The 13532-nt window shown below is 36.6% G+C and overlaps 3 pseudogenes; 1 reads left to right on the forward strand and 2 right to left on the reverse strand.

The window, feature by feature from the left end:
- The first annotated feature begins 1750 nt into the window (after positions 1-1750).
- On the forward strand, positions 1751-10428 carry LOC149019711 (thiamine pyrophosphokinase 1-like; annotated as a pseudogene).
- Positions 2576-6184, reverse strand: LOC149019712 (protein FLX-like 3; annotated as a pseudogene).
- Positions 10429-11238: 810 nt separating the features above from the next.
- On the reverse strand, positions 11239-13297 carry LOC149019713 (UPF0481 protein At3g47200-like; annotated as a pseudogene).
- Between the last annotated feature and the right edge of the window lie 235 nt (positions 13298-13532).

The raw sequence follows: 13532 nt of genomic DNA on the forward strand, positions 1-13532 counted from the left end.
TTTCACTGTTAGATCTGCTTATTTTATGGAGTTAAACGCCTCTTTGGGCTTATCTACTAGAGGCACCACTTCTGTCTCTCTATCTTTTTGGTCTACACTTTGGAAAATTCATACGCTTCCTAAGATTAGACTATTTCTCTGGAAAGTAGGTCATGATGCTTTACCTACAAATTTTCTTTGTTCCAAAGAGGTGGTTGCTATACTCCTTTGTGTCTTTTTTGCAAATGTGCCCCTGAATCAATTGTTCATATTTTATTTCATTGTCCTTTTGCAAAACTGTGTTGGAAGGTCTCTCCCCTTCGGTTGGATACAGATCTTTTCCATGGCCATGACATTGTGGACTGGTGGAACTTTATTGAATCACTCTTTCAACATTCTGGTAATTTAGATTGGGTACATACTATATGGAGTGTAGTAGCTTGGTTAATTTGGAAGGCCAGGAATGTTTATCTATTTGAAGGGCGTGAACCCAACATTAATACTTTTCTTTGGTATCTAAATGGTTTGTTGCAGGATATTAGTGGTCACTTTATTGAGGATGTTTCTACTTCGGCCACAACTGAAGTGTTGGATCCTCCTATGTTGATTGTTTCATCAGGTGTATTATTTAATGATGTGTATCCACAAACGACAAATGTTGATGATATCAATTTTTTTCATGTATTTTCAGATGGTTCATGGGACTCCACAACTTCTCGTAGTGGTCGTGGAGGGATTATCAAGACATCCTCCGGATCATTTATCGCTGCTCGTATGAAGCAAGTTGGGCTTTATCTGACCGAAACGGAGTGGAAGCAATGTATGACATCCTTCAAATTGCTTCTAATATGGGGATCAAGAATATCAAGTTATTTTCTGATTGTCAAGATGTGGTTTCCAGTTTACATGGTGCTTCTAGTACTTTGGATTGGAATTGTTCAAACTTAGTTCAACTCATTAAGAACTTTTTGTTGGGATTTGACACTTGTGTAGTATTACATATTTAGCGAGCAGACAATGTTTCTGCCGATATGTTAGCTAGAGGTGCTCGTCATTTGGGTATGTCTAAAGTTTGGTGGATGCAGCCACCACGATGTCTTGATCCTTTGTACTGCCCCGGGGGGGGGGGCCTCGGGGTTTTTTCTGGAGTGGGTTTTTTTTTTTGTGTGGGGGGGGAAAAAAACCCCCGCCTTTTCCAAAATATGGGGGTTAACTAATATAATAAACTTGAGGAATGTAAATATATTAGTTTACAAGTTTAGGTGTATATATAATTTGTTCTGATTTATATATAAATTTATAAAAGATTTAAAAACCGGCTGTTGACACCAGCCATGCCATAGCTAGTCGGTTTCAAAGATCCAGGAAACTGCCACTAACAATGGTAGCAGGTGTCAGCTCAGCCTACCCTGTAAGGCCTTAAAGCTATAATGCTCTCTCTTTCTTTTTCTTCATTGAAGCGATCGTTCGCTGAAGGGGAGGATTGCCAGTATCATCGTCGGAGAGAGGTATCTTCCAAATTCCAATTCTATGTTTGCATTTTCACCTATTTCTTCTTCTTCTCTTTCTGCCTATAGTGATATTAGACGAACAAGTCTGGGGATTTTTTGATTGCGCACCATGGAACTCTGTAATGAGAAAGTTTTTTTCTTTTCCTTTTCCCGAGTCGTAGTTATTGTTTTCGTCGCTCGGTTAACCCCTGTAAGTTCTTTTGGTTATTTGATGGAAATCTGGGTTTCTCTGTGTCACCGTCGACTTTTAAACTATGTTAATGGAGAAAATAATTAGTTTCAGTTTATTCTTCTCATCACTAGTACTGTATTTCTTGTTATTGAATGAAATCATGCATCACTCAGACAGAGTTGTAGATTTGAGTTTAATTTGGTGAATATGCATTCTATTATTCTTCTTCTTTTTTTAATTATTTTTTTGTCACTATAGTGAAGACGCCAGGGAACATATTATTTTATACATCTTCTAATGCGAAACTGTGATGGTTGCATATTGTTTTGTTAGTGTTTAATTATGAGTAAAAGAAATGAATGTGTGTTAAGAAGATGGCAACCATTAGTTCCTTGGCCTACTCTAATTCTTTAACACATAAAGCATTTCGGACTGCTCTCCGAATGTTGGTTTTTTTTTCTTTCCATTCTCTGTGATTTTGCTTTCAGTGGTTGAATGATTAAAAACAATTTATCAACTTCTTAAGTTTTTGTGGGCCATGATTACACATTTCATGTTGCAGGATAAGCATGATGGCAGGCAAAAATCATATTGGTTTCCCTCTTGAAGGCCCATTTGCATCAGGCCTTTTACATCCACAACCTCATATAAGGTTCTACTTGTGAGAGAGCTTGAAGTGCAACAAATGAAAATCGTCAGGTTTTTGCTGACAACCGGAAGTTAGCTGAAGATTGTATCAGCTTGCTTCAGGAGCTATGCTTAGCGAAGGAAGAGTTGCTTCGTTTGAATGTCACCGTTGCGGATATTGATGCAAAAAGGGAAGGTCAATCGGAATAGCTTGTTGAAAGGATCTTGAAAATAGAAGCTGATTTACGAACGGCTGAATTTTTGAAAATTAAGGGTGTGGAATTGCTCATGGAAGTTCAGAGGCTGGATGTCTCAAAGAAGGATCTAGAGGCACAAATTGAGAACCTGAAAAAGACATAACAAGGTTTGATGCTGATAATAAACAAATTCCCGCTTTGAGGCAAGAGATTGATGCGCTACACCAGGAGCTTATGCATGCTAGGTTTGTTCCAACTATGTTATGACAATTTCAATTACTACACTCTCAAAGTGCCCTTTTGTTATGTGATCATTTTATGTTGTGTTACTTGAACATATTTGTAGTTTGAGACTCTAACATTAACCAAAGGGTTTATTTTCTAGTGTTGCCATTGAGTATGAGAAGAGGGCAAATACTGAATTGATGGGATAGAGGCAAGCGACAGAGATGAACTTAGTTTTCCATGGCACATAAAGCTGAAAAGCTATCGCAGACCTTGCAAATGTTGATGGTGGTAGAGCATAGGTTGCCAATATTTCTTTACTTTCCATAGTTTTAGGACTTATAGTTCGAACCAATTGCTCAATTTGTATTTGGCATTAATAAGAACGATGATAATGATCTGGGACAAAGCAAACTTTCCATATCATTATCATTATGGTCCATTCTCCAACAATGATCTTTAAATCATTGAACCTGACCTTTGTTTTCTGAAAGGAAGTTTGACTTTTCCAATTTTTACCTTGAATTTAATTTTAACCTGAGATTATTTGCTTGGTAGCAGATGTTGGCATGATCTTCTAGGTGATGCTTTAATGGAACTTTTTTGATATTCTCAATAGTGGACTCAAATGTAATCAGTCCATCGGTTATTATATGGTAGTTATGTAGCTTTATAGCATGATTGTCCTCTGTTTGGTAACATTTTTTGGAAACTTTTGCCTTCAATATTAGATGTGCAGTGAATTGCTTTCTGTGAAGATTGGCCATGAGCACCTAATTATATTTCATGCTCAAGGTACAAGATTTTGGAGTATCCAACTCCAAACCTGTACTATTTTGGTTGGAATTTTCAGTGGAGGAAATTGAAGCTAAATGGTTGATTAGGTCCCGAAACTTGTAGTAAATCCCATTTTGGCCCTCCAATCATGGTGGAACCCATATAAAATGACACAAAAATGGTTGTTTTGACTTGGAGCTTGTTTGGTAGTGTAGGTTGTATATTGCTGTATACATTCTCTAATGTGCATGTTTCACAGTAATCCAGTTAGAACTTAACTATGCTACAAGTACGCATATATTATAAATGTCTAAAAAATCATCATCTTATGTATTTCCTTACAAAGAGTTAAAGTGGAAGTCAAGTCCTAGAGTCATAGTACCAGATTGATTTTCAGGGAGGATTAAAGCCACCAAAATGTTTGCTAAAGCAAATTATCCTTTGACTATATCCCATAAGCTGGTCTCATCATTATATGGTGGAAGAAACAATGTATGCCTGCCACAAAACCCTATAAAGGGATCCTTGATATATTCAAGGTACCCTAACCTAAGGTACATAACTTAAACTGGGAGGAACTCGAATGAGAGGCATTGCTACTGTATTGGAGGTACGGTGGCCACGAGAAGTTTAGCTCTTCATCGTCATTGCCCATCTAAACATGAGAATCAGTCAAGAAATTAGGTCATCCTTTCTTGACATCTTCTCATTCCTAAACACCCCACAACCTTACATATTGATGTCAGTTCTACATGCATCATCCAGTAGGAGTGCCTCTCAATCGAGTTCCTCACAATTTAAGATATGTACCTTCTGTAAGGGTACCTCGAATATATCAATGATTCCATTATAGGGTTGTTGTAGCAGGCTTACTTAATTTCTTCCACCATATAATGATAAGACTAGCTTCTGTGATATAGTCAAAGGATAAATTGCTTCAGTAGCAGCAGTAGCAACATTGTAGTGGCTTTAATTCTACTTGAAAATCAACCTCGTACTATGACTCTAGGACTTGACTTCCACTTTGACTCTTTGCATGAAATACATATCCTGCATGATGTGAGAGACAATTTATAATTTTATGTGTACTCATAGCATATTTAAGTTTTAATTGAATTGAGTGTGTTCTACCACTAAACTTTCTGTGAAATATGCCAAATTAGAGAATGTGTACACAAATATACAAGCTATACTACCAAACTAGAAGCAAGTCAAAACTACCATTTTAGTTTAATTTTATAAGGGTTCCACTTCCACCATGATTGAAGGGCCAAAATAGGATTTACTACAAGTTTTCAGGACCTAATTCAACCATTTGGCTTCAAATCGCTCCACTGAAAATCCCAGCCAAAATACTACAAGTTTTAAACTAGATACTCCAAAATCTTATACCCTAAGCATGAAATATAATCAGGTGCTAATGGCCAATCTCTGTCGATAGCAATTCACTTTACATCCAATATTGTTAGCAAACATCTCCAGAAGATGTTACCAAATAGAGGACATTCATGCCTAAAAAATTACATGACAACCATCCAATAAATGATGGACCGATTCATCCCAAAAAAGCAAATGGAGTGATTGCATTCAAGTCCACTATAAAAAATATCAAAAGAATTCCATTAAAGCTAGAAGATCATGCCAACATTTGCTACCAAGCAAAAAATCTCTCTCAGGTTAAAATCAAATTCAAGGTAAAAACTGGAAAAGTCAAACTTTTTTAGAACACAAAGATCAGTTAAATGATTTAAATATCGTTGTTGGAGAATGGACTACAATGATAATGATTTGGAAATTCTGCATTGCCCAGATCATTTTCATTTTCATCATTCTTATTAATGCCAAATACATATTGAGAAATTGGTACAAGCGATAAGTCCTAACACTATGAAAAGTAAAGAAGCTCTATCACCATCAACATGTGCACGGTTTGCACATAGCTTTTCAGCTTCACATGCCATGGAAACGAAGTTCATCTCCATCTCCTGCCTCTGCTCCATCATTTCAGTATTTGCCTTCTTTTCATAATCAATGGCAGTTTTGGAAAATAAATCCTTTGGTTAGAGTCAGAGTCTCAAACTACAAATCTGTTCAACTAACACAATATAAAATGATCAGATAACAAAGGGTGCTTTGAGAGTGCAGTAATCGAAGTTGTCAGAACATAGCTGCGACAAACCTAGCATGCATAAGCTCCTAGGTGGTGCATCAATCTCTTGCCTCGAAGTGGGAATCGTCTTATTATTAGCATCAAACCTTCTAAAGTCTTTTATCAGGTTCTCAACTTGTGCCTCCAGATCCTTCTTTGAGGCATCCAAACTCTGAACTTCCATGGAGAATTCCACAACCTTAATTTTCAAAGATCCAGCTGTTCGTAAATCAGTTTCTAGTTTCAAGATTCTTTCAACAAACTCTTTTGATTGAGCTTCTCTTTCTGCATCAATATCCGCAATGATGACATTCACATTGTTGAAGTGAAACAACTCTTCCTTTGCTAAACATAGCTCCTGAAGCAAGCTGATACGATCTTCAGATAGCTTCCAATTGTTAGCCAAAAGGCTGCACATTTCCATTTGCTATACTTCAAGCTCTTCCTCAACTAGAGCATTATGACGTTGTGGATGTAACAGTCTTGGTGTAAATGGCCCATCAAGAGGGCTACCATGTTGTCCAGCACACATAGGATATTGAGACATGCTTTCTTCCTGCCATTATGTCTTCTTAATGGTTCTAGGGTACCAAGATACTGGATGAATCATCTGATCGGGACACAACAGATCTACACAAATGCGTGTCTTTTATTGAAGACTCTAAACCAGAAGTAGATAAATCTGATGTAAGTGATGTGCTTGTATTTAAAAAATATATATTTTAAGGATAGATTAACATTTGTGTTTAGTCTACCCTATTTCCAGAATTTCTCAATTTTATTCTTAATTATGACTAAGTTCTTATCTTTTTGGTGTTCAAATTCCTTTTGTGACACAATTACACTAATTTCATATGGCAACTTTGGCTGCAAGCTTAAATATTGCTTAAAAATGGTTCCATACTTCTAGTAATTTATACCTTTGTTGATCCCCTAACCACCTGGTCTTAAAACTTCGTTTCTTAGTCTTATTGGTTGCTTGAAACTCTTCATCCTACCACAAAGTCTCCTAGAGAAATGATATTTTTCATTCCAATTTGCATTAAACTTCATCACTGTCTTCTTAAAATAAATAGTCATCTCATGCCACAGTATTTGCTTGCCTTAAAGTTCTACTTTACTTTTTTGTTTGCTTTGTCAGTAAATGATTTCAGACTATCAAATTTTAAACTCCATTACCTTATACTGGGGAAAATATCAATGTAAAAGCTAGGCAGAACTGAACCAGCTTCAATTGAACCAATTGGGTTAGGTCAAATCGGCCCGGCTGTTCCTCTAGAAGGACCAAGGAGAGGCCAAGACAGTGTCACAGCCCCTTTATTTGGGTCTTAATGAGAATATTATTAGGAAGATTTGACAGGACCCACTTACATCTATAACTTTGGAAGATTGAATTTATTAGATTTTATTTAGTTTTAGTTCCTGTTGTTTCCCGAGTTTCTAGAAGTTAGTTTTCGTTTTAGTAGTCATGCATGTGGCTGAATTATATAGCCTAGTAGTTTCTATTTCTCTTAGCTTCTAATTTTGGATTAGGAAGTTATATTTTGTTAGTGTCAAGAATATTGGCTAAATAACTCACTAAACCTTAGTTTCTATTTTAGTGTTTAGGAGCTTCAAATTTTTGTTGAGCAAATTTTTGCTTTATAAATATGTTAAGTCTGATTTTAATGAATTGATTATTTGAATCTTTGCTTTGAGTTAATTCTTTTGTTTCATATGGTTGAAAAAATAATAGTAACCTCAAGCACACCGTATCGTGTAGGTAACAGCTCAATCTCAGGGAAATATACATCTTCTTTTCACTCACTTATGCAATGAGAGATTGATATGGACTATGTGATTAATTAAATTGAACCAACGATCCTAACACATATTCATTTAGAACAAGTGATAACGGCCTTAAAATAACACATCTAATGAAATTAAAAGTTGGAATAAAAAATTGAAGTACTAACCATTCATCGTCTAACAAGTATAATAAAACAATAAAAACAAATAAGTTAAAGCAATAAATAAAATGGACCTTAATTAGAGTGTGACACGACTGTAGGCATCTCTAATCAATGATCCTTTGGGGGGAGAGGGAACAAGAAAGAACAAGAAAATAAAATAACTGAAAATTAAAATCCTAGATTAAGGATGGTAGATAGTCAAAAGAGGGAAGTGGAGGGTATAGAGAAGAAAACTGACAAAGTCTACTCACTTGAAACTTCAATCTTGAACGATGAACATGTGGTTCATTTGAAATTCTACAACCCTAAAACCAAATTTGAAAAGATTGAATATGAAGTCACTAGGCCAGGAGAAAACAGATCATGTAAAAAGTTTGTACTTAAAAGAAACGCTTTGAAGACTTGTATTGGTCAAATATAAAAACTGCTACTTGCTTGAATAAAAAAAAGCTACGAAGAAAACTAGTTGCATCAATTACATTCAAATAAATTCAATCCTAGACATCATGTCTGAGAAAATAAACTAAAAGCCAAAGAGGACTAGAGAAAGAGAAAAGCCTAATTGCAAATAAAAGTAAATGTGTGAGTTATAGGAAGAGAGGGTATATATGAAGACAAGGTTGGGAGAGAGAAGATATGGAAAGAAACGGTTAAAAAGAAAAGTGTCGGGATAAAAAAAGAAGATAATAGATAAAGTAGGACTACTTGAATAGAAGAAAGGAAAGAGGGGAGAGAGCATGATTCAAGAACTTGCTCCCGACACCAATCTTGCCGGGCCAAAAAAGCAAGATCTCGCTCGAGACGTGGTTTTTTTTTGGCTAACTCGAGGGCCCATCTTGGGGGGTTTTAATGGTCAAGTTGGGCTCAAAGTTGGTATTTAGCCTACTTTAGGCTAAAAAAAAAAAAAAAAAAAGGATCTGTCCTTTCCAATGTGCTGTACCTGAGATTCCTGTATATTTTAGTCCTCTGCTTTTAACTTAGCTTCTTCAGCTGCATACATTCATAACAAGAGAATTGTTGCATACTTGTCACCTTTTACGGCCATTGATGTGGCACTTCACTACACCTGCTTCTGAGTGTAGTGTGTTGCTTATTCTAGTGGGGAATCTTTTACCATAATTTTGATGATAACAAAGTTGTAGAATCCATCTAAAATTGTTTGGCTAGAGTTTTTTCAGTGCTGCTGCCGACTTATCACACCAACCCTCTTATATCTGGGATGAGCAGCAGATGTTGCACAAGGTGGATGAGTGACAATAATAGAATAGGAGAAATTGAAAGTAAATAGGCTTAAGTGGTACTCCCTTTTGTTTCATCTCTGTTTTGCCCCTGGGAGAACTTGGATCTGTCTGAAATTTGACATATTTGAGCGGGAGACCCTGGTATTCGTCTGTGCACTAACTTTCAGACCCACCTAACCTGTCACAAGGCAGACTTAGATGCAGCGGATCTCCACATTTGGGCCTTTGAGTGTAAACTTCCTCCATTTTTGCTTTTTCATATATTAGTATTTGGATTTTTCAGTTGAGGTCTTACCATATATTCCAAAACGATGATGATGTTAAGCTGGAGCTCCATTCGTTGGGACTTGGGACTTGATGTTGATCAGTATGTATCCTAGTCAGATGACTCAGATCTACACTTACTGAGATCTGTATTTAGTAACCTTGGTTATTGCAAGTTGGAGTCTTTTTCGGGGACAAAACTAAGGTTAAAGAATTCTGTAGTGATGAAAAAAGCAGTAGGTTTTATGATTTAAACTGGTGATTAATCTTTGAATTGCCTTCAATGTAATGGAATGGATTTATGTGGCCAGGTTGTGTTATGAATTTTTATTTTTTGGATTCTAACAGCCAGCCAGCCAGCCACCTCACCCTGCCAACACCCCCCCCCCCCCCCAAAGAGAAAAAAATAAAATAAAGCAGAACTCTAAGCTTCTCAAAACTATTAAAACAATTGAGGTAAAGAGAAGGGAAATAATAGGCGGAACCCAACATGAACTTCTGGAGTCACAAGATGCATAATTGGGCATATTCACATTCCCATCTTGGGTGGATCAGGTTGTAATTTTGACCCTTTTTTTTGGGTTTTATTCCCCTGTCACAGCTTTCTTTCCTTATTTTGATTTCTCACTGATTATCCATACCTGCAGTTATGCATTCTTGCAACAGGGGCTCTCGGGTGGAAGATTTGATCACAAGATTGCAAACATCAATTTGCTTTTTCATTTCTCAAATCTCTGAATAATTCTGTTATCTGATAACTGTCTCATCCATCTTCTCCCAAGGACTCATCAGCATGACATTCAAGTCTTGTCATCTGTTGAGGGCCCTCACTGTGGCCTCATTCCCGTTGGGATGAGGCCGACGAAGACCATGCAGCAGTTGACTGGACATCTAGGGGTAAAGCACTGTTTCGGTGCGGGCCGCGAGAGCGGTACCAAATCGAGGCAAACTCTGAATACTAGATATGACAACAACAGGACTCCAATGGGATCTCTGTAAGTAAATTCTGTTAGTATTTGTGTTGTTATTTCAATACTTTTATGTAATTATTACTACAATCCAGATCTACTGGTATGTTTGAATTTTGAATTTTGCTTATTTTCAGTTGACACAGAAATGGGGTTTGGTAGTTTGATCAGCACATTAAACATTGTAAAGCGTGAGAAGATCACAGTGCAATCAGATTCAGATCTTCTGTGGACAATCCATTAAAAAGCCAATGTGAAGTTTAGGTCTTAAGCTGGTCATAGATATACATACCTCATGCTACATATTTTTTAAATGATGGTTTGCCCAATCCATGGAGCCATGTGTGGATATAATGTACATTTTTTTGGGGGAACTTTGCAAATTGCAAATGTTGAGGTGATTCTATTTGTGTTTGTCATTAGCAATTGGATTATTTTTTTCATAACAATAACAAAATATAGAAACATCTGTTGATCAAAGCATGTTGTTTAACTGTGTCAAATATTGTTACTGTCAAGAGTTGAATCAACTAGTTGGAGGTCATTTGTGGTATTGTTTCACTTTCACTCTTTGCTGATTTTGGGTTCTTTCCCTGGTGCTATCAGGTTAAAAATAAAGTGAAGTGAAATCAGTTTCAAGTAGAATACAGTTCTCTGTAATTTGCACAAATATTTTTTCCTGTAATCAATGGATGTATAAATCTTTAATATTCTTATTCAATATGATAATCATCCCTTTAAATTGAAAGCCAGGGGAGTGCAGGGTAGGGACAGGGTAGTGTGTTGTTTGAACTTATTTTGAACGATGAAGTTGCTTTCTGAAAAAAAATATTTTCGCGGATTTTGTGAATTTGCAGATGTAGTTTTTTGCAGGTTCACAACTTTAGTGTAAAAATGCGAAGCTCTACAAGCTTTCTCTTGCTATTTCACAATTCAGGAAGTCTGTGAACCTTTGGATTTGTAACAAAACAGCACAATAAATCGCAATAAAAAATTGTTTCCTCATTTCCAAACTTTTTCAAACCATATTTCTCTTTATAACAAAAACTTTCTAAGAATTCATACAAATGACAAATCAGAAATCATAATAAATCGCAATAAAAATTTATTTATTTATTTTCAAATTTTTTCAAACCATATTTTTCAATAACAAAAAACTTTCTAAATTCTTTCTTTTCTATCCTCCTCCCCTTAATTAGGTTTTTTTTTTTGTAAATAAACTCTATAATCGCAATAAAACTTTATTTCCTTATTATTTCCAAACTTTGTAAATTGATAGGAAAAACAAGAATAAATAATGGTTTTGCTTCTTCTCATTGCTTGTAACAAGATCATTGGTTTTCAGCTTGAAATTTTGTAGACTTTCTTTTGTTTTGTTGACCAAAAAAAAAAAAGACTTTCTTTTGTTCGACGGATTAAGCAAATATTCTATACTTTCCCCTTGAGAAGCTTTGACACGGAAAAAAGAATCAAAATAAACAAACAAACAAAAAAAAATCTCTGGATTGTTAATGATCCATCAATTCCAGCCACGTCAGTTATATGTGGATTAAATTTAAGATCTATACATTAAAAGCCATTTGGCACAACATTTTAATTAATCTTACCAAAAACAATAAAAATGAATCTGAACTAATCAATTTCCTTAATTCTTATTGAAGACGATAGGATAAGCAGAATAGAAGGTCTGGATCATGGTGAGGATAAGAAGAACAACTGCAGCTACAGCTGAGATGAAGGACCATGGTGTATCAAAGTATGTGTGCTTAAAGCTCGCCCACTGAACATGCAACCCATTGCTGTAATAGTGGTTTATTTCATCAAACAAACTGGAGAGGTAAGATCTCTCAATATCAAAAGCTGTTTCTTTACCCAGATTATTCAAGAGTCGAGCAATATCTCCTTCTGTGCCAAAGTAATTCTCTATGATGTTTGCATCACAAAGAATCTCCACATCCTTGTAGGTGTTGATGAGACAATCCATTAAGGTGGTGTAAGAGGTAATGTGATTGGAACAATGTCTACAGCATTGCTCGTAAGCCAAGCAGTTTGCAAAGAAAGAGCTTGTGAAGTCATCAATGGTGATGGCTGGCATTTCAAGAACTCCATTCCTGAATCTCACGTCAAGAAAATTGTTGCCTTTCCCTTGCTTGAAGGTGATCCCTGCAACACGATAAAGCTTGGTAACAGTTTCGACCACTTGGGTTGTGGGTTTTCCTTTCCGTGGTTCTTCTGGAGCCAGCTCTGTGAAGGTGGATCTGAGCAAGTCAAGCAGATGTTTTGGTTGGTAGTTCCGGAAACTCTGAATCACTTCAGGAGGTCTCTCAAGAGTAGCATGGTTGAAGAAACCCAAAGCCAAAACAGCCAAGGAAGGAGAACAAACATCTGTGTTGTGGTCTTCTTCTTCTTCTTCTTCTCTTCTTCTGGCATTTTTGATAGATCGAATAAGGATTGAAGGACAAAGAAGGGGAGTTGATTCTCAAGCTTAAGGAAATCCCTTAACAGAAAACTGAAAAGCCAAACCGTAGATAAGATTGGATCATCTGGGTCTGGATTTACCAAATTCCCAACAATTCGAAAGATCTCAATGATGAAGCAGCCATCAAGCACCACCATCTCTGCAAACTCATCGGAGTCAAGTGAAATGGTTTCTGAGTAACACGCTCTTGTCCTTTCCTCTAATCTCTTTGCTTCTCTCATATAATCTTCCAAGCTAAGACCTTTGAATCGAGTGCGAGAAAGAAGGGAACCAAGAAAGCGCCATTTGTGCTCTTCGATCATTTTCAGGTGAGGTTTACCACGGTGGTAGGGGCCGATTGAAAGGACGTTCGGTTCATAAACTCGTCCATTCATCTCTATAAACCTCTGAGGGACTCTGAAGATGGAACAGGAACTCCGGCCGGCGGAGATCTTCAACAATTTTGGTGGTTCTGAGATCCGATGCTGCATAGTAGCTAATCGACCCTCATTTAAATCATAGTCACTTATCTTGATAACATGATTATGCTTGGCTTCTTCGTCTTCTGAGTTCATTTCTCCCAATTTCTTCCCCATCTCAAGAACTTTTTCTTCTTCTTTGCAATAATTAGCCATCACCGCCTGCAGCCTCGTCTATAGGTTTTCCTCCAGTGCAGATGTTGAATGACAGGTGATGAGAGGAGAAAATCATAGAAAGCATATTCTTGTATAAACAAACGAAAGAGATAATCTTTGACGAATTTGTCAAAGTAAGACTTTTCTTACTGTTCATGGCCCTCTGAAATTGACCATCATGATCCAAGAAAAGATACCCTCTTGAGTTTGAAAAGCTTAGACATAGGGGGCCAAAATTGACCAACATGTTCCAAGAAAAGATACCCTCTTGAGTTTGGAAAGCTTGGACATATGGGGGTGCGAACACAGGCCAGACTCCCAGAGATAAAGATGTAAAAGAAGAAAAATTTTCAAATTATGGATTACAGACCTTAATT

This window comes from Hakea prostrata, chromosome 4, assembly GCF_041222555.1.
Source record: "Hakea prostrata isolate BN-2017 chromosome 4, UWA_Hpros_2, whole genome shotgun sequence".
NCBI classification, from domain to species: Eukaryota; Viridiplantae; Streptophyta; class Magnoliopsida; order Proteales; family Proteaceae; genus Hakea; species Hakea prostrata.